Below are 18,567 nucleotides of genomic sequence, written 5' to 3' on the forward strand. Positions count from 1 at the left end.
GAGAACACGCGGGGTGAGCGTGCTACGGGAGCCACACTTGTGTTCATGCAGTGGACTCTGTGTGAGAGCACGCGGGGTGAGAGTGCTACGGGAGCCACACTTGTGTTCATGCAGTGAACTCTGTGTGAGAACACGCGGGGTGAGCGTGCTACGGGAGCCACACTTGTGTTCATGCAGTGAACTCTGTGTGAGAACACGCGGGGTGAGCGTGCTACGGGAACCACACTTGTGTTCATGCAGTGAACTCTGTGTGAGAACACGCGGGGTGAGAGTGCTACGGGAACCACACTTGTGTTCATGCAGTGAACTCTGTGTGAGAACACGCGGGGTGAGAGTGCTACGGGAACCACACTTGTGTTCATGCAGTGGACTCTGTGTGAGAACACGCGGGGTGAGAGTGCTACGGGAGCCACACTTGTGTTCATGCAGTGATCTCTGTGTGAGAACACGCGGGGTGAGCGTGCTACGGGAGCCACACTTGTGTTCATGCAGTGAACTCTGTGTGAGAACACGCGGGGTGAGAGTGCTACGGGAACCACACTTGTGTTCATGCAGTGGACTCTGTGTGAGAGCACGCGGGGTGAGAGTGCTACGGGAACCACACTTGTGTTCATGCAGTGATCTCTGTGTGAGAGCACGCGGGGTGAGAGTGCTACGGGAGCCACACTTGTGTTCATGCAGTGATCTCTGTGTGAGAACACGCGGGGTGAGAGTGCTACGGGAGCCACATTGTGTTCATGCAGTGAACTCTGTGTGAGAACACGCGGGGTGAGAGTGCTACGGGAGCCACACTTGTGTTCATGCAGTGATCTCTGTGTGAGAGCACGCGGGGTGAGAGTGCTACGGGAGCCACATTGTGTTCATGCAGTGAACTCTGTGTGAGAGCACGCGGGGTGAGAGTGCTACGGGAACCACACTTGTGTTCATGCAGTGAACTCTGTGTGAGAGCACGCGGGGTGAGAGTGCTACGGGAACCACACTTGTGATCATGCAGTGATCTCTGTGTGAGAGCACGCGGGGTGAGAGTGCTACGGGAGCCACACTTGTGTTCATGCAGTGATCTCTGTGTGAGAGCACGCGGGGTGAGAGTGCTACGGGAACCACGCTTGTGTTCATGCAGTGAACTCTGTGTGAGAGCACGCGGGGTGAGAGTGCTACGGGAGCCACACTTGTGTTCATGCAGTGGACTCTGTGTGAGAACACGCGGGGTGAGAGTGCTACGGGAACCACACTTGTGTTCATGCAGTGAACTCTGTGTGAGAACATGCGGGGTGAGAGTGCTACGGGAGCCACATTGTGTTCATGCAGTGAACTCTGTGTGAGAACACGCGGGGTGAGAGTGCTACGGGAACCACACTTGTGTTCATGCAGTGAACTCTGTGTGAGAACACGCGGGGTGAGAGTGCTACGGGAGCCACACTTGTGTTCATGCAGTGGACTCTGTGTGAGAACACGCGGGGTGAGAGTGCTACGGGAACCACACTTGTGTTCATGCAGTGAACTCTGTGTGAGAACACGCGGGGTGAGAGTGCTACGGGAACCACACTTGTGTTCATGCAGTGAACTCTGTGTGAGAACACGCGGGGTGAGAGTGCTACGGGAGCCACACTTGTGTTCATGCAGTGATCTCTGTGTGAGAGCACGCGGGGTGAGAGTGCTACGGGAGCCACACTTGTGTTCATGCAGTGATCTCTGTGTGAGAGCACGCGGGGTGAGAGTGCTACGGGAGCCACACTTGTGCTCATGCAGTGAACTCTGTGTGAGAACACGCGGGGTGAGAGTGCTACGGGAGCCACACTTGTGTTCATGCAGTGAACTCTGTGTGAGAACACGCGGGGTGAGAGTGCTACGGGAGCCACACTTGTGTTCATGCAGTGAACTCTGTGTGAGAGCACGCGGGGTGAGAGTGCTACGGGAACCACACTTGTGCTCATGCAGTGAACTCTGTGTGAGAACACGCGGGGTGAGAGTGCTACGGGAGCCACACTTGTGTTCATGCAGTGATCTCTGTGTGAGAGCACGCGGGGTGAGAGTGCTACGGGAGCCACACTTGTGTTCATGCAGTGAACTCTGTGTGAGAGCACGCGGGGTGAGAGTGCTACGGGAACCACACTTGTGTTCATGCAGTGATCTCTGTGTGAGAGCACGTGGGGTGAGAGTGCTACGGGAACCACACTTGTGTTCATGCAGTGATCTCTGTGTGAGAGCACGCGGGGCGAGAGTGCTACGGGAACCACACTTGTGTTCATGCAGTGATCTCTGTGTGAGAACACGCGGGGTGAGAGTGCTACGGGAACCACACTTGTGTTCATGCAGTGATCTCTGTGTGTGAAGAGCACGCGGGGTGAGAGTGCTACGGGAGCCACACTTGTGTTCATGCAGTGAACTCTGTGTGAGAGCACGCGGGGTGAGAGTGCTACGGGAGCCACACTTGTGTTCATGCAGTGATCTCTGTGTGTGAAGAGCACGCGGGGTGAGAGTGCTACGGGAACCACACTTGTGTTCATGCAGTGGACTCTGTGTGAGAACACGCGGGGTGAGAGTGCTACGGGAACCACACTTGTGTTCATGCAGTGAACTCTGTGTGAGAACACGCGGGGTGAGAGTGCTACGGGAACCACACTTGTGTTCATGCAGTGATCTCTGTGTGAGAACACGCGGGGTGAGAGTGCTACGGGAACCACACTTGTGTTCATGCAGTGATCTCTGTGTGTGAAGAGCACGCGGGGTGAGAGTGCTACGGGAGCCACACTTGTGTTCATGCAGTGAACTCTGTGTGAGAGCACGCGGGGTGAGAGTGCTACGGGAGCCACACTTGTGTTCATGCAGTGATCTCTGTGTGTGAAGAGCACGCGGGGTGAGAGTGCTACGGGAGCCACACTTGTGTTCATGCAGTGAACTCTGTGTGAGAACACGCGGGGTGAGAGTGCTACGGGAACCACACTTGTGTTCATGCAGTGAACTCTGTGTGAGAACACGCGGGGTGAGAGTGCTTCGGGAGCCACACTTGTGTTCATGCAGTGATCTCTGTGTGAGAGCACGCAGGGTGAGAGTGCTACGGGAGCCACACTTGTGCTCATGCAGTGAACTCTGTGTGAGAACACGCGGGGTGAGAGTGCTACGGGAGCCACACTTGTGTTCATGCAGTGAACTCTGTGTGAGAACACGCGGGGTGAGAGTGCTACGGGAGCCACACTTGTGTTCATGCAGTGAACTCTGTGTGAGAGCACGCGGGGTGAGAGTGCTACGGGAACCACACTTGTGCTCATGCAGTGAACTCTGTGTGAGAACACGCGGGGTGAGAGTGCTACGGGAGCCACACTTGTGTTCATGCAGTGATCTCTGTGTGAGAGCACGCGGGGTGAGAGTGCTACGGGAGCCACACTTGTGTTCATGCAGTGAACTCTGTGTGAGAGCACGCGGGGTGAGAGTGCTACGGGAACCACACTTGTGTTCATGCAGTGATCTCTGTGTGAGAGCACGTGGGGTGAGAGTGCTACGGGAACCACACTTGTGATCATGCAGTGATCTCTGTGTGAGAACACGCGGGGTGAGAGTGCTACGGGAACCACACTTGTGTTCATGCAGTGAACTCTGTGTGAGAACACGTGGGGTGAGAGTGCTACGGGAACCACACTTGTGTTCATGCAGTGAACTCTGTGTGAGAACACGCGGGGTGAGAGTGCTACGGGAACCACACTTGTGTTCATGCAGTGATCTCTGTGTGAGAGCACGCGGGGCGAGAGTGCTACGGGAACCACACTTGTGTTCATGCAGTGATCTCTGTGTGAGAACACGCGGGGTGAGAGTGCTACGGGAACCACACTTGTGTTCATGCAGTGATCTCTGTGTGTGAAGAGCACGCGGGGTGAGAGTGCTACGGGAGCCACACTTGTGTTCTTGCAGTGAACTCTGTGTGAGAGCACGCGGGGTGAGAGTGCTACGGGAGCCACACTTGTGTTCATGCAGTGATCTCTGTGTGTGAAGAGCACGCGGGGTGAGAGTGCTACGGGAGCCACACTTGTGTTCATGCAGTGATCTCTGTGTGTGAACACGCGGGGTGAGAGTGCTACGGGAGCCACACTTGTGTTCATGCAGTGAATTCTGTGTGAGAACACGCGGGGTGAGAGTGCTACGGGAACCACACTTGTGTTCATGCAGTGAACTCTGTGTGAGAACACGCGGGGTGAGAGTGCTATGGGAACCACACTTGTGTTCATGCAGTGGACTCTGTGTGAGAGCACGCGGGGTGAGAGTGCTACGGGAGCCACACTTGTGTTCATGCAGTGAACTCTGTGTGAGAACACGCGGGGTGAGAGTGCTACGGGAACCACACTTGTGTTCATGCAGTGGACTCTGTGTGAGAGCACGCGGGGTGAGAGTGCTACGGGAACCACACTTGTGTTCATGCAGTGATCTCTGTGTGAGAGCACGCGGGGTGAGAGTGCTACGGGAGCCACACTTGTGTTCATGCAGTGATCTCTGTGTGAGAACACGTGGGGTGAGAGTGCTACGGGAGCCACATTGTGTTCATGCAGTGAACTCTGTGTGAGAACACGCGGGGTGAGAGTGCTACGGGAGCCACACTTGTGTTCATGCAGTGATCTCTGTGTGAGAGCACGCGGGGTGAGAGTGCTACGGGAGCCACATTGTGTTCATGCAGTGGACTCTGTGTGAGAACACGCGGGGTGAGAGTGCTACGGGAATCACACTTGTGTTCATGCAGTGATCTCTGTGTGAGAGCACGCGGGGTGAGAGTGCTACGGGAGCCACACTTGTGTTCATGCAGTGATCTCTGTGTGAGAACACGCGGGGTGAGAGTGCTACGGGAACCACACTTGTGTTCATGCAGTGATCTCTGTGTGAGAACACGCGGGGTGAGAGTGCTACGGGAGCCACACTTGTGTTCATGCAGTGATCTCTGTGTGAGAACACGCGGGGTGAGAGTGCTACGGGAGCCACACTTGTGTTCATGCAGTGGACTCTGTGTGAGAACACGCGGGGTGAGAGTGCTACGGGAGCCACACTTGTGTTCATGCAGTGATCTCTGTGTGAGAGCACGCGGGGTGAGAGTGCTACGGGAGCCACACTTGTGTTCATGCAGTGAACTCTGTGTGAGAACACGCGGGGTGACAGTGCTACGGGAGCCACACTTGTGTTATTTTTCTTCCTGGGGTCTTCTTGCAGGCACGTGTACCCAAGTAATGACTGAGATGATGATGTAATAAACACAGTCTCTCGTGAGCTTGGCTGCGCCTTTCTGCCCTTCAAGGTCTGCTCTTGAATGCCTTTTTCCCTCCCAGCACTACTTCCAAGCATTGGGTTGAGAAGCTTTCCTTTTTCTGGGTGTTGGTGGAACCCAGGACCATGAACATTTTAGAGAAGTACTTTCCACCAAGCCACACCTTCGCAGAAGGTCCTGAGAAGGGTGCTCTTGGGGTCTTCCTCAGGACAGAACTGCAAGGTGAAGTTCACAGGGCACTCTGTGGCTGTTGTGAGAGTCTGGTTGCTTTCAGGCACGAGGAAGGACAGTCTCCGTACTGTATGAAACCCCCTCCTTCTTGATCTGCGCTGGAAAGGAATGGCTCCCTTCTGGGCTTTTCTATGAGTAAGATTTAAAGTAGAATATATTTGATTTGGGATTAAGGGAATGATTCATTTTTTTTAAAAATCAGAGACTGGAAAAACCTTCCTTAATAATTTTGTATCCATACTGTGACTTGGATCACTTTAAATTTAGAAATCTTTATATACTAGAACATTGTGTACTGCATAGAACATTCTGATCTCCTGATGCCCTGTCTGGATGTCCAAGTGCTCAGGTCTCTTGTTGAGGAAGCGAAGAAGTGTTGGGGGGGTGTTTGTTCTGGAGGGCCTGGGATCAAGCAGGGAGAATGGACCCCAGGGCAGGCGACTTTCTAATTTGTTTCTCTTCTGAGCCCCAGGAAGGAGTGGCCTCTCCACATTTCCTTTTCCTCATCTTGAAAATGGGCTTAAACCCTGTCGTCCACTCAGAGACGTCTGTTTGAGGTTAGCTGACATGCATGACAGCACTCAGGAAAACCTTAGTTTTCTTGTTGGGGGTATTTAAAATGTATTTACACGTGTGTGTATGTGTACACACACGTATGAGTGTACATACATCTTACTGCATGTATGCAGAGGTCAGAAGACAATTTTGAGGTATCTGTACTCTACCTTCTCTGAGACACAGGGTCTCTTGGATCACAGAAGAGTGTGGCACTTTACATGAGTGCAGAGGACAGAAAGCTTTGCAAGCAAGTACCCTTAACTACTGACTCATCTCCACAGCCCGCTTTCACATGGTACTGAGAGGGAGCAGGCAGTTGGGGTGACTGGGCCCCTAAAAGTAAAAAGGTAGGCAGAATGGTCTGCATTTGCTAGAATTCTTATCTCTTAGACCTGTTTTTACATAAGCAACCTGGGCCTCTCTTGGGCGGGAGGTCTTTACGCTGTGGTTGGTGAAGCTTGGCTGGCCTCTTCCTGAGACAGCTCCTAGCCCTAACCATTCAGCTGTCCCTCTGGTTCTTCTGAGCCAGAAGACATGGCCCACTACCATAATGTTATAAATACCTTTGCAAGGGAGGGCACACTCTGTGATCTCCCTGAGCACTTGTACACATTGAGCTGTTGGTGAGTTTTTCCTTAGCTGGGCCGGGGCTTGGCTGAGGGAAGAGCCCCGTAGCCCTTACTTTCCACATGGGCTCTTTATCCCCTCCAGCTCCACACAAGACTGGAGCTCTTTAAACTACCTTTTGTTTCTATAGCCTTCCTACACCCTCCATGTGGGATCTCAAACCATGTGAGTGCCTTCCCTTGGCTCTGTACTTTCCTCAATAACTATAATAATTTAATAATTATTCTTTTCAGTCTATTTTATTCAATTCTTTGAATAAAAATTAGGCACAAACTTAGGGTTTGGGGTTTAAGAACTTTCCTGAACCCTGGGCCCTTGTCACAGAACATTGATCAAAACATAATATGATGTCACTCTGTGCCATTTAAATTCCAGTTAGGGCAGTGTGGGCCAAGGTGAATTGTTACCATGGAGGTATTTGCCATAAGTCAGTCAGCTTGGAGCATCATATGCCTTCGCCACCATATCTTTGTGGTCCACTGAAAAAACTCTCCTGCCATCCACCATGTGTGCCCAGCCCCCTGTTGTCATTGTCCTGCCTGATGTCACAGATTCCTTTCCAAAGTCTGGCTTTATATACTACCCGCCATTTGCCTACAAATTACTGGTGACTTGGGAGACGTTTGGCTGAGGGAGGCACTGACCAGTCTGTGGCTTGTGCAAAACTGGGATGCAGTGGGGACGCGGTGGGTACAGGAGAACAGGTGGACATGCTCCCCAGCTTGAGGGCACAGTGCCCCTGGTGGGGAAGCAGCTAGTTTGCAGGACATGAAAAACCAGAGCTGCTCCGTGTAGCTGTGGAGCAACAAACGCAAGCCTGTGGGGTCCACGTGTCCCCTCCCGTTGCGGCCTTTCTCTCTCTTCACGCGCTCTGTGCACCCTCACTCCCCTGCCGTACTGCGCCACACCTCTGTGAGAACACTTAGGTCAGGCAGGAAGTTGTGGGGCCCTGCTGCTCTGCAAAGCTCACTTGCTGCTTCGCACGCCTCTGCTCCCCATTTCAGCCCAAGACCCTTCGGCGTCTTCCGAGACTCAGCTGGAGGGTGGCACCGCCGGAAAGCCCTTCCTGGGCATCCAGATGGCTGCGCTGTATGTGAGGAAGGTTCTGCTGTTGCTTCTGACGAGCGCACGGCCCAGCTGTGGCCAGGGGCCTGGTGGGAGTCTGATTTTTCCCTGCAAAGAAGCTTGAACCAAGCTGCTTCTCTGCAGTTCTGACTTTACCTCACCTTAGGGCTGCAGCAGCTCCAGATGGTTCATCTTCATCCAAGGCAGGAAAAAGGGAGAAGTCGAAGGTCCAGGAGTGTCTGATGTCTGCCTTGTGACTAGTGGGAAACAAAAATGTTCTTGACTAATTCACAGTGAGCTCCTTTTCTACTTTCACTGACTGAATCGCGTGTCTCATGGCCTCTAAGAAAGTGCATTTGTTGCTGTGTGGGAATGTTTAATGTAGGTTGACAGAGGTGGTCAGAAATTGGTGCCTGCTTAGCCAGTCAACAAAATCTGCCACATCTGTCCTGCTGGCATCTGGAGAACTTGATGCTATGTCTCTGTTGAAGTTCTGGGTCCTTCTCTCTGAGAGCTTTTTAAAAAAATTTTTAAAAAATTTTTTCTTTTTCTTGGGCTCCAAGCTGGTTGTGTGTGGAATGAATAAACAGCAGTATCCATTAGAATTCTACATTTGGCAGTTGATTGAAAAAAAAAAAAAACTGACCTAGATTGACTGGGCACACAGTCCTGAACAGCCCGGGAGGCATTCAGGCAGGGCCAGCTTCACAGGGCTCCTTGGGACTTGATTTCTTCCCCCTTTGGTAGTGTGGGCTTTAGTTTTGGTCCCCAGCTATCATCATAATGGCTCACAGAGGATGTCACCTCTAGCCTTCACACCCTCTTTCCAGATTCTAAAAAGGGGGGAAGTAGATTTCATTTATGACTGCAGTAGACAGCTTCAGGGCATGGAGATGAACTTCCATACCAGACACAATATGGAAGAAGGGATTTACTGAAGCTTACAGATCCAAGGGAAGCGGCAAAAGAGGCTGGCCCCCTCTTAAAGGACCGAGGAGAAAGAGAGAAGCCCCAGACCCAGAAACCCAAGAGCCACATCACAAACAAGTCCACTGCAGACACTCCACGTGCTTTGTGTATCTTTAGACTGGAATTTCAAATCCACCACCACACTTTACAGATGGACCCCCAAGGTCTGCCCAGTGACATCTCCTCCACCCAGGAGGAGTCCTAAGTCTCCTCTGAGATTTAATATTGTATTTTAGCTTTGAGTCCTGTAAAATCAAACAAATTATATATCTTCAACATATAAAGGCATGGGGTAAACATTTTTAACTGCTATAAGGCATAACAGGGGGAGACAGGAACAGTGCAAACTCAACAACTATTGAAGGAATACCATATATTTAAAGTTTCTAGCTTATAATAGTTTAGACAGATTATAATCAGAGTATCTATAAGAAATGTAAATGTACCTAGGACTTCCACTGAAGTGATAGATGTTGTACTTCCCTCCTCTGAGATTGCAGCTGGGAGATTCCTCTGATGGTAGCTGAAAAGAAATCTGTGACTCTGAGCTAGACCCCTTTGGACAATATATAACTACCTTATCTCAGAAGACAGCTGCCTGTATTTAATCTTATTTGACAAAACCCTACACTTGTGGATATAAATCTCTCCCCTTTCTAGGAGAGATTTCTGGGAGAATTCAGACAAAGGATTGTAAAAGGTACATAAGCCCAGCACAATCTGAGTTCAGGGCCTCTGTCAGGTTTTGGCATGAGCCAGCAGAGGTCTATGCATGAATAAAGACTCTCTTCCTCTCTCTGAAGTGGATTTTGCCTAATTATTCCCATTGACTCATGAATTCTTATAACACAACCATCAAGCAAACATCAACTTAAGCAGTTCAAGTCCAATATCATAACCAGTGACTGATAGTCTCTGGATTTTCCAGTTCTACCCCTCTAGCTGGGCTGAGAAGGCAGGGAAAACTTCCATCCCTAGCCAATAGCCTCCATGGTAGCCCTTAAGATTGCTAATATGTTTGACAATAGCAGGTTCAGTAACCTAAGACTACTCTTGGTGCCTGTAATTTTAACTTGCTTGAGGCTTTGCAACTTAAAATCTTAAATCAGTCCTTTACAAATTTAACCTTGCTCAAACTCTCTGGGCTTGGGCAGAAGAATGCAGCCAGCCCTTATGCCAGTAGCCCAAGTCCAACAAAGTCCTCTGCAGTCTTTCCTTACCCTTAGAAAATTCATAAGCCTAGCCTTCAAATACAGTTCTTTCTGCACTTAGCATTTTCAAATTCTCATCAGAATAGTCCATAATACTTAGCTTACCGTTCCAGAAGGAATCTTTAGTTGCAAGTACCAAGTCTATGTCCATTTCCCCAAAACAAAAGTTACAAAATACCAAAACCCTCATGGTCAGACTCACCTCACCCCACTCTTGGTACCAATTTCTGTGGTAGACAGCTTCAGGTCACTGAGATGTATTTTCAGACCAGACACAGTTACGGAGGAAAGGATTTCTTGAAGTTTATAGATCCAGGGGAAGTTCCAAATGGCAGAAGGCACTGGCCCCTCTTAAAGGACCAAGCCAAAAAACAAACAAACAAAAAACCCAAAAGCCACACCACAAACAAGTACACATCAGAAACTCCAGGCACTTTGCATATCTTTAGATGGGAATTTCAAGTCCACCACTACACCTTAGGGTTGGACCCTAAGATCTGCCCAGTGATACCTCTTTCACACAGGTGGCTGCAGATCAAATCTACAAACTAATACTGATGATATTGGGGGCCATCTATTCAAACTATCACAGGGACCCTTTCTTTTGCTTCCCACTGCCTCTCATAGGGCTGTGGACTCAGATTTGCATCGGACCCTAAATGACATGCTGTGGGGAGGGCAAACCTGAGCATTAGGTGCAGAGGCATTGCATATGAGAGAGGGGATGTGACAGCCACTAGGGACTGGTCTAATCAGTGATGCTACCATCCAGATGGCCCACTGTGATGTGAGACACAGAGCCCATTCCTTGACTTCTGTAGCATGGTGCACAGGTGAGGAGGTAAAGGTCCAAATGGGCATCTTCCTGGTCAGAGCCCCATGAAGGAACTCCACCAGGAGGTGTCATGGATTGGGCTGCATGTGTCCTCCTTGGGCTTAGGATACTTTCTGCCACAGGGGCCATTACATGGGTTGGTTCTTATCAATGGCCAGGCCTGTTTTATTCTAGATAAACAAAAGCTAACTATGCTGGGCGTGGTGGTGTACACCTTCAATCCTAGCACTGAGGAGGCAGAGGTAGGAAGGTTGCCATGGGTTCAAGGCCATCCTGAGATTATATCTTGAATTCCAGGTCAGCCTGAGCTAAAGTGAGACCCTACCTCGAAAAACCCAAAACAACAAAAAGAAAAGGTCATTATGTTGCTGTGTTTGCCAGAGCTGATTAAAATAACTTTTAAAAAATTTATTTGCGAGGAGTGGGGGTCAGTGATACTGAGAATATGAATGAGCACACTAGGGCCTCATGACACTGCAAATAGAATTCAGATACATGTGTCACTTTGTGATCTGGCTTTATGTGGGTACTGGGGAATTGAACCCAGGCTATCAGGCTTTTCTGGCAGGAACCTCAACCACTGAGTCATCTCCAGCCCTGGTTGTGCCTTTGATGGTTGGAACTGGCTCCCAGTCCCTTCCTTGTTTTCTGTGTCCTGTCTGGGGAACAGTCTCTTCCATACCCTCACATAGCCATGATGTCTTGCCCCACTGCCGGCCCAGAATCAAGAGAGCCATGGACTATGGACAGAGCTTCTGAGCTGTGGGCTAAAATAAGCCCTCCCTTTAGTTGCCTCTTTGCTTTATTCACAGCATCCTTTGCCACACAAAATCTTTGTAATTTCATGAGGTCCCAGCAGTTAATCTGTTCTTTCATTGCCTGAGCAATTGGGGTTATATTCAGATAGTCTTTGCCAAGGCCAATATTTTGAAGGGTTTCCCATACTTTTTTCTCTAGCAGTTTCAGAGTTTCAGGTCTGATGTTAAGGCTTTAATCCACTTGGACTTAATTCTTATGCATGGAGAGAGAGAAGGATCTATTTTCATCCTTCTACAGCTACATATCCAGTTTTCCCAGCACCATTTGCTGAAGAGGCTGTGTTTTCTCCAATGAGTATTTTTGGCATTTTTATCGAATATCAGGTGGCTATAGCTACCTGGACTTACATTTGGGTCCTCTATTCTGTTCCATTGATCTACATGTCTGCTTTTGTGCCAGGACCATGCTGTTTTTGTTACTATAGCTCTGTAGTATAGGTTAAAATAAGGTATGGTGATACCACCTGCCTTATTTTTGTTGCTCAGTATTGTTTTAGATATTCGAGATTTTCTTGTGATTCCAAGTGAATTTTTAGATGTTTTTTCTATTTCCGTGAAGAATGCCATTGGAATTTTGATGGGGATTGCATTATTAAATGTGTAGATTGCTTTTTGTAAGATTGCCATATTCACAATATTGATTATTCTGATCCAAGAATAAGGGATGTTTTTCCATTTCCTAGTGTCTTCTGCAATTTCTTGCTTGAGTGTTTTAAAGTTTTCATTGTAGAGATCTTTCACTTCCTTGGTTAGGTTTATTCCAAGGTACTTTTTTTGATGCTATTGTGAATGGGAATGATCTCTGATTTCATTCTCTGTGTGTTTGCTGTTAGCATATAGGAAGGCTACTGATTTCTGTGTGTGTATTTTGTATCCTGCTACATGGCTAAAGGTGTTTATCAGCTCTAACAGTTTGCTGGTAGAGTCTTTAGGGTCCTTTATGCATAGAATCGTGTCATCTGCAAATAATGATAACCTGATCTCTTCCTTTCCAATTTGTATCCCTTTTATGTGCGACTCTTGCATTATTGCTATGGTTAAGACTTCCAGTACTATATTAAATAAAATTGGGTACAGTGGACACCCTTGTCTGGTTCTTGATTTTAGTGGAAAAGCTGCCAGTTTTCCCCCATTTAGTAATATGTTGGCTGTAGGCTTGTCATAAATAGCCTTTATTATATTGAGATATGATCCTTCTATTCCCAGTCTCTGTAGGACTTTCAACATGAAGGGATGTTGGATTTTGTTAAATGCTTTTTCTGCATCTAATGAGATAACCATGTGATTTTTGTCCTTCAGTCCATTTATATAATGTATTACATTTATCGATTTGCGTATGTTGAACCATCCCCGCATCTCTGGTATAAAGCTGACTTGGTCGGGGTGAATGATCTTTCTGATCTATTCTTGTATTCTGTTTGCCAATATTTTGCTGAGAATTTTTGCATCTATATTCATGAAGGAGATTGGTCTATAATTTTCTTTTCGTGTTCTATCTTTTCCCAATTTTGATATCAGAGTGGTGCTGGCTTCATAGAAGGAGTTTTGTAGGATTCCTTCTTTTTTTATTTTATGGAAAAGCTTAAGAAGCAATGGTGTTAGTTCTTCCCTGAAGGTCTGGTAAAATTCACCAGTGAATCCATCTGGGCCTGGATTTCTTTTAGTTGGGAGATTTTTGATAACTGCTTAGTTCTCCATACTTCTTATAGGTCTATTTAAGTGATTAATCTCATCTTGATTTAATTTAGGTAGGACATATAAATCAAGGAAATCCCAAGGTTTTGTTTTGGTAGAATCAAGTTGGGGACTGCGGAGTGTATTAACCAGAACTGCTAGTCAGTCTTTCATTGCTGTGACAAAACACCTGAGGCAAACTTGTCAAAGGAGGGAAGTTGCTTTTTGCTTACAGTTTCACTTGATAGGCCCTTGGGTCTGATGTTTCTGGGCTGCTGCCAATAGTACATATGGCAGTTGTGTGTAGTGGGAGAGAGTTCCCACTTTGCAGTAGTCAGCAAGCGGGGAGAGGACGGTGGGAAGTTGATCTTGGGACTTTTTTTTCTAAATGTTTTGTTTTTATTTATGTACGAGAGAGAGAGAGAGAGAGAGAGAGAGAGAGAGAGAGAGAGAGAGAGAGAGAGAGGGAGAGGAGAGAGAGAGAATAGGCACACCAGGTCCTCCAGCCACTACAAACGAACGCCAAATGCATGCACCGCCATGTGCATCTGGCTTACGTGGGACCTGGTGAATTGAACCTGGGTCTTTTGGCTTTGCAGACAATTGTCTTAACCACTAAGCCATCTCTCCAGCCCAGTCTTAAGACTCTCGAGAGAAATGGGTTTATAGTGACCTCCTTCTTCCAGCCAGGCTGTGCTTCCCAATGGTCCCTTCAATGCAGCACAGCGAAGCGTTCTCCATTGGAATAAACCTCTGAGGAAGGAAGAACTGCCAGTGTGATCTAGCTGCCTCGGCACGTTACAGAACCACGTCTATAGCGCACGAGCCTCTGGGAGACACTCAGTACCACAACACGGTAGTCTGCATGTCCAGCATAGTCTCAGTCAGTTTAATATCAGTTATGCTTAAGATAGGAAGTACAAGTCACCCCTGTAGACAAAAGGTCTTGGTAATGTGTATGGTTGATGACTAAAGATCTTTGCTGTGCTGCAGAATAAGATGTTTGTGTCCATGAGTCAGTTTTCAGAGCTGCCCATAGAATTGTTAGATACAAGCTAGTTGATGGCTGGAGATGCCTTAAAAGTATTTTTTGTTTGTTTGTAGAATAAATGGTCAGAAGCCATTTTCTTTTCTCTTGAGACCTTTTTTAGTCCATTAAAATTTTTTTGTTTTGTTTTTGTGTTTTTGAGGTAGTGTCTCGCTGTAGCCCAGGCTGATCTGGAATTCACTATGTAGTTTCAGGGTAACCTTGGACTCATGGAGATCCTCCTACCTCTGCCTCCTGAGTGCTGGGATTAAAGGTGTGCACCACCATACCTGGCTCTTTCTTAGTTCTTGACAATAAAAACACTTTAGCAACTTACAGGAAAGTGTTCAGCAGTCCTCTGCAGTGTGGGAGCTTGGACTAGGCTCACCCCAAGTACTCTGAAATAATTAAGATGAGGTTTTACGAAAGGAGCCAGAACATATCCCTTTTTAATTCTCAGCCGAAACTCAATTAATCAAATGTGTTCAGAGTGCCCAAGATGAGCCTGGCCGGGCCAGCTGCCCAGGGCTCAGCGATTGTCAAGAGTGATGTCATCGCCCTGAGTCTGCAGCCCCGCCCCCCCCCCCAGCAGAGATCCACCGGCCAGGACTGCACTGCGCCATCCCCACGCCTGTGGAGCTCTGTGCAGCACGGATGAAGTGGAGCCTTGGGTGACTTTGAACTCGTGATCCTCCTGCCTCTGCTTCCCAAGTGATGAGGGATTCACAGTGTGCCAGCACTTGTTCTGGGCTCAGGGCTGTTCTCCAGTTAACCTGACAGGAAGTTCTTTCACTTTGGCCAAGAGTCTGGAGTGAGTGGAGGCTCTGGAGGGAGTCAGGTCTCTCCCACCAGACACCCCTCCTGAAGGAAGGGTGCATTGGCCAGCTCCCTCTCCAAACTGGACTGCTGGACGAAGCGGTGCAGCTTCCAAAGCCAGTGCTGCCTCAGCCTCTCCCACACTGTGCATGCTCCCTCTGCGCTCTCGCTCACCAGGGCCTCACCATGGTCTAAATGTTCTCTAGTCCTGGGTCTGCTTGCCAGGGTCAGCAGTGCTCAGCAGTGCGTGGCTGGTCTGGCCCCGCCCACCTGATTTTATCTTGGATTTTAGCCATGCAAAGCCCTGCACCTCTATCTTGTTAGAGTACAGGGCCCAGGGAGACCCCAGGGAGGTCCACACGTGAGTCCCCTGGAAATAGCGTGGGGTAAGGGCGGGTTGCTCTGTCCCATGTCTTTCTTCTAAATGTCTTTGTGGTCACTGCCCAATTAGCATTCCACTGTGGCTTCGTATGATCCCAATTAGCCATAGAAGGCTGAGGAGACACCGGTTTTTAAAATGTCAACAGTCTCCAAATGGAAGCTGCAAAGACAGTCCTGTCCTAGACACCCCATCCTGGCACTCTGTTCTGCCACAGTGGCTTCCCAGGCCAGACACAATAGTCTTTGTACTGTGGCTATGTGGGCTAAGTGAACTATGCTTGCTTGCTTGCCTGCTTTCTTTCTCTCTCTCTCTCTCTCTTTCATGCTTGCTTGCTTCCTTCCTTCCTTCCTTCCTTCCTTCCTTCCTTCCTTCCTTTCGTTTGTCGTGGTAGGGTCTCCTCACTCTAGCTCAGGGTGGCCTTGAACTCACAGCAATCCTCCTACCTGTGCCTCCCAAGTGCTGGGATTAAAGGTGTGTGCCACCACGCCTGATGAACTATGCTTTCTTTAACTCAGTGTCTTGAATGATTTCTTTTCTGGGGAGCAGGTTTTATAAAGGGATATTTGATAAAGTTGAGTCACGACCATTCTTGGGCCACTTTTTTGGCTGGACATGTTCTTAGAATTCTTTTTATTGTTGCATTATTTTTATTTCTTTCAAAGAATTCTTACTGGTTTATTCATTATTATTTTTTTATTTAGTTTACAAAGGTTATAGTCTTATATTGCCTCTCTCCTGGGCCCACTTTCCCTGAGGGTTCTCTTCAGTGGGGTTATTGTTATTCAGTGTGGGGGTAATTAAGGAACACCTCAGTCTATCTCTGTGTTGGGCTGTGTTGTAGGAAATTTCTACCTGCCCTGCAACTCTTTCTTCTCACCCCCTCTCCTACAATGTTCCCTGAGCTTTGATGGTGTGTTAGCAGTCTGGTTTAGTGGTAAGAACTCTGTAGCCTCCAGGGTTTCTGCTGTGATGTGTTTTGATTAACCACTGTGTCCTTTGCTGGTCCCCTGGAGCTGGTTGTCAAGCTAGCAGTGGGAACAATACTTGTGTTGCGTCCTTTGCAACTTTCTCCTGGGTCCTGGTCGTTGTGGTATAGTTGGCATGTCTCCTGGGAGGCAGGTGGGTAGTTGGTTATCTTTACTTGTCATACTGATGGATCTTGGATCTCCCCATTATTCTCTGCTACCTGTCAAATAAAACAATCTCCAACCAAGAGCGAGAGCAGCTCTGGTTTAGGGGATACATACTTATAAACATGCCGGGCTCAGCTTGCGTAGAGACTCCTTACAATTTCAATTAACACCTCTTTTCTCACAGCAAGTACTCCATGTTCCAAGAACCTACCATAAGCACTCGGGCCCAGAGGCCCTAACTTGCCTGTGCTCCAGCAGCATGGTCATAGCAGGCATCAAAACGTAGTGTTGGGGGCTGGCTCAGTGGTTAAAGGCTGTTGCTTGTAAAGCCTGATGACTCTGGTTTCATTCCCCATTACCTACATAAAGCCAGACACACAAAGTGCCATGTGCATCTAAAGTTTGTTTGCATGGACAAGAGGCCCTGATGTGTCCATTCTTTCTTTCTCTCTGATTGTAAATAAGTAATAATTCAAAACAAACAAAACCTAGTGTCAGGCTGGGGAGGTGGCTCAGTGGTTTAAGGTGCTAGCTTGCAAAGCCTGATGCCCTGTGTTGATTACCAAGCCACCCATGTAAGCCTGGCACAAAAAGTGTCATAAGTGTCTGGTGCCTGTTTGCAGTGGTTAGGAAGACCTGGTATGCTCCGCCTCCCAAGATGTGCAAATAAATAAATAAAAATCAGCCAAACAAAGCATCACTAAAAACCTTAGTGTCTCCACTCCCTTCCATAGATGCCGTTGTGCACGTGCAGCTCCTCTCTTGTTCATAGATAAACACTGTCCTGAGGGGAAGAGGAGGGAAGATTTTACTGACCTACTGTGTGCTAGCTGCCCTGCTAGGTGCTGACATGTTACCTTGCATAGTTCCATAGTGCCCTTCTGAGGTCTGAAGGCCACTTCTCTCTTCCTGCTTGCATTCAGAACGCATAGGAACTCCTGTCCTAGGCAGATGGTGGGCATGCTCAGATTGGGTAGCAGGCTCTGTGAGTCGTCCCAGGCTTGAGTGGATGGCTCTGGCCTCTGAGACCTGAATTAGCAGGGTGTTCAGTCCACTGTCTCAGTTCAGGCATGTGGCATGCACCTGCCTAGCCTTCCCAAATTTCAACTCCACAGGAGGGTGATGGGGGCCAGGGTCAGGGAAGGATTTCCTTGCTAAAGGGGTCTCTCCTGTGCAACCAGAGGAAGAGATGTCTTCCTAGCCACATGCACGTTTTTAAGGTAGCTCTTCCTTCTCTGATTTTATAGGCAAAAGATTTGAGGTTCCAGCTGATTAGGTGAAGTGTGTGCTGTTGGGCTGGTGGATCCCCAGAAGGCAGCCAGGGTCTTTGTGTCTGGATGTGTCAGGGCGTGTGCAGCTCAGGCTGTGTCTCATAGCTGGCTGCAGGACAGTCCCCGCGACTGGGTAAGGGGAGGTGGGTGTACACCAGGCGTGGTTCTCTGGAAGTCACGTGGACCGCTTTGCCTCAGCATGTGCTTCTGACAGATTTAAAAGCTGAATTTGAAGTTCAGTTTTGAGTGTGTATTTTGGATATTGCCAAGAGCAGCAGGTTAAAGCCCTGCACCGGGTGCTGGGCAAGGTCTTGGGCCTCGGCCAGCTGACAGCAGAATTGAAATGGGAAAAGTGAGGTGATTCTAGTCCAGCTGAGTGTAATAGAGGGGTACATGCAGGGAAGGGAGGCTGAGAAAGTGTGGGGAAACATGGGTCTGTAAGCGCCGTCTGCAGTGTGCGTTATTGTGGGGGGGGGAAGATGACCCTTGCAGGTGATCTGATCCTTCCCAGGTTGGGAAAGGGCCTTGCCAGGGTCTGTATGCCGAGCACTGCAGGAGCCTCTGCACAGGGAGGCAGGATTGCGCTAGGCATCTGAGTTCCCTTCCCCTGGAGTGAGGTGACGGCTCTCTAGGAGGCGAGGTGGCTAACTGGTATAGCAGTATCAGTCACCTTCCAGTCTCCACCCACCCACACCCTTGTCTGTTGTG

The 18,567-nt window shown here is 48.7% G+C and overlaps 1 protein-coding gene across 2 annotated transcripts in view; it reads left to right on the forward strand.

Annotated features, from left to right (window-relative positions):
* The window catches only part of Trappc9 (trafficking protein particle complex subunit 9), a 562,289-nt gene that overhangs the window by 133,089 nt on the left and 410,633 nt on the right, over positions 1–18,567 (forward strand). The window lies entirely within an intron of this gene.

Source organism: Jaculus jaculus, chromosome 2, assembly GCF_020740685.1.
Source record: "Jaculus jaculus isolate mJacJac1 chromosome 2, mJacJac1.mat.Y.cur, whole genome shotgun sequence".
NCBI lineage: Eukaryota > Metazoa > Chordata > Mammalia > Rodentia > Dipodidae > Jaculus > Jaculus jaculus.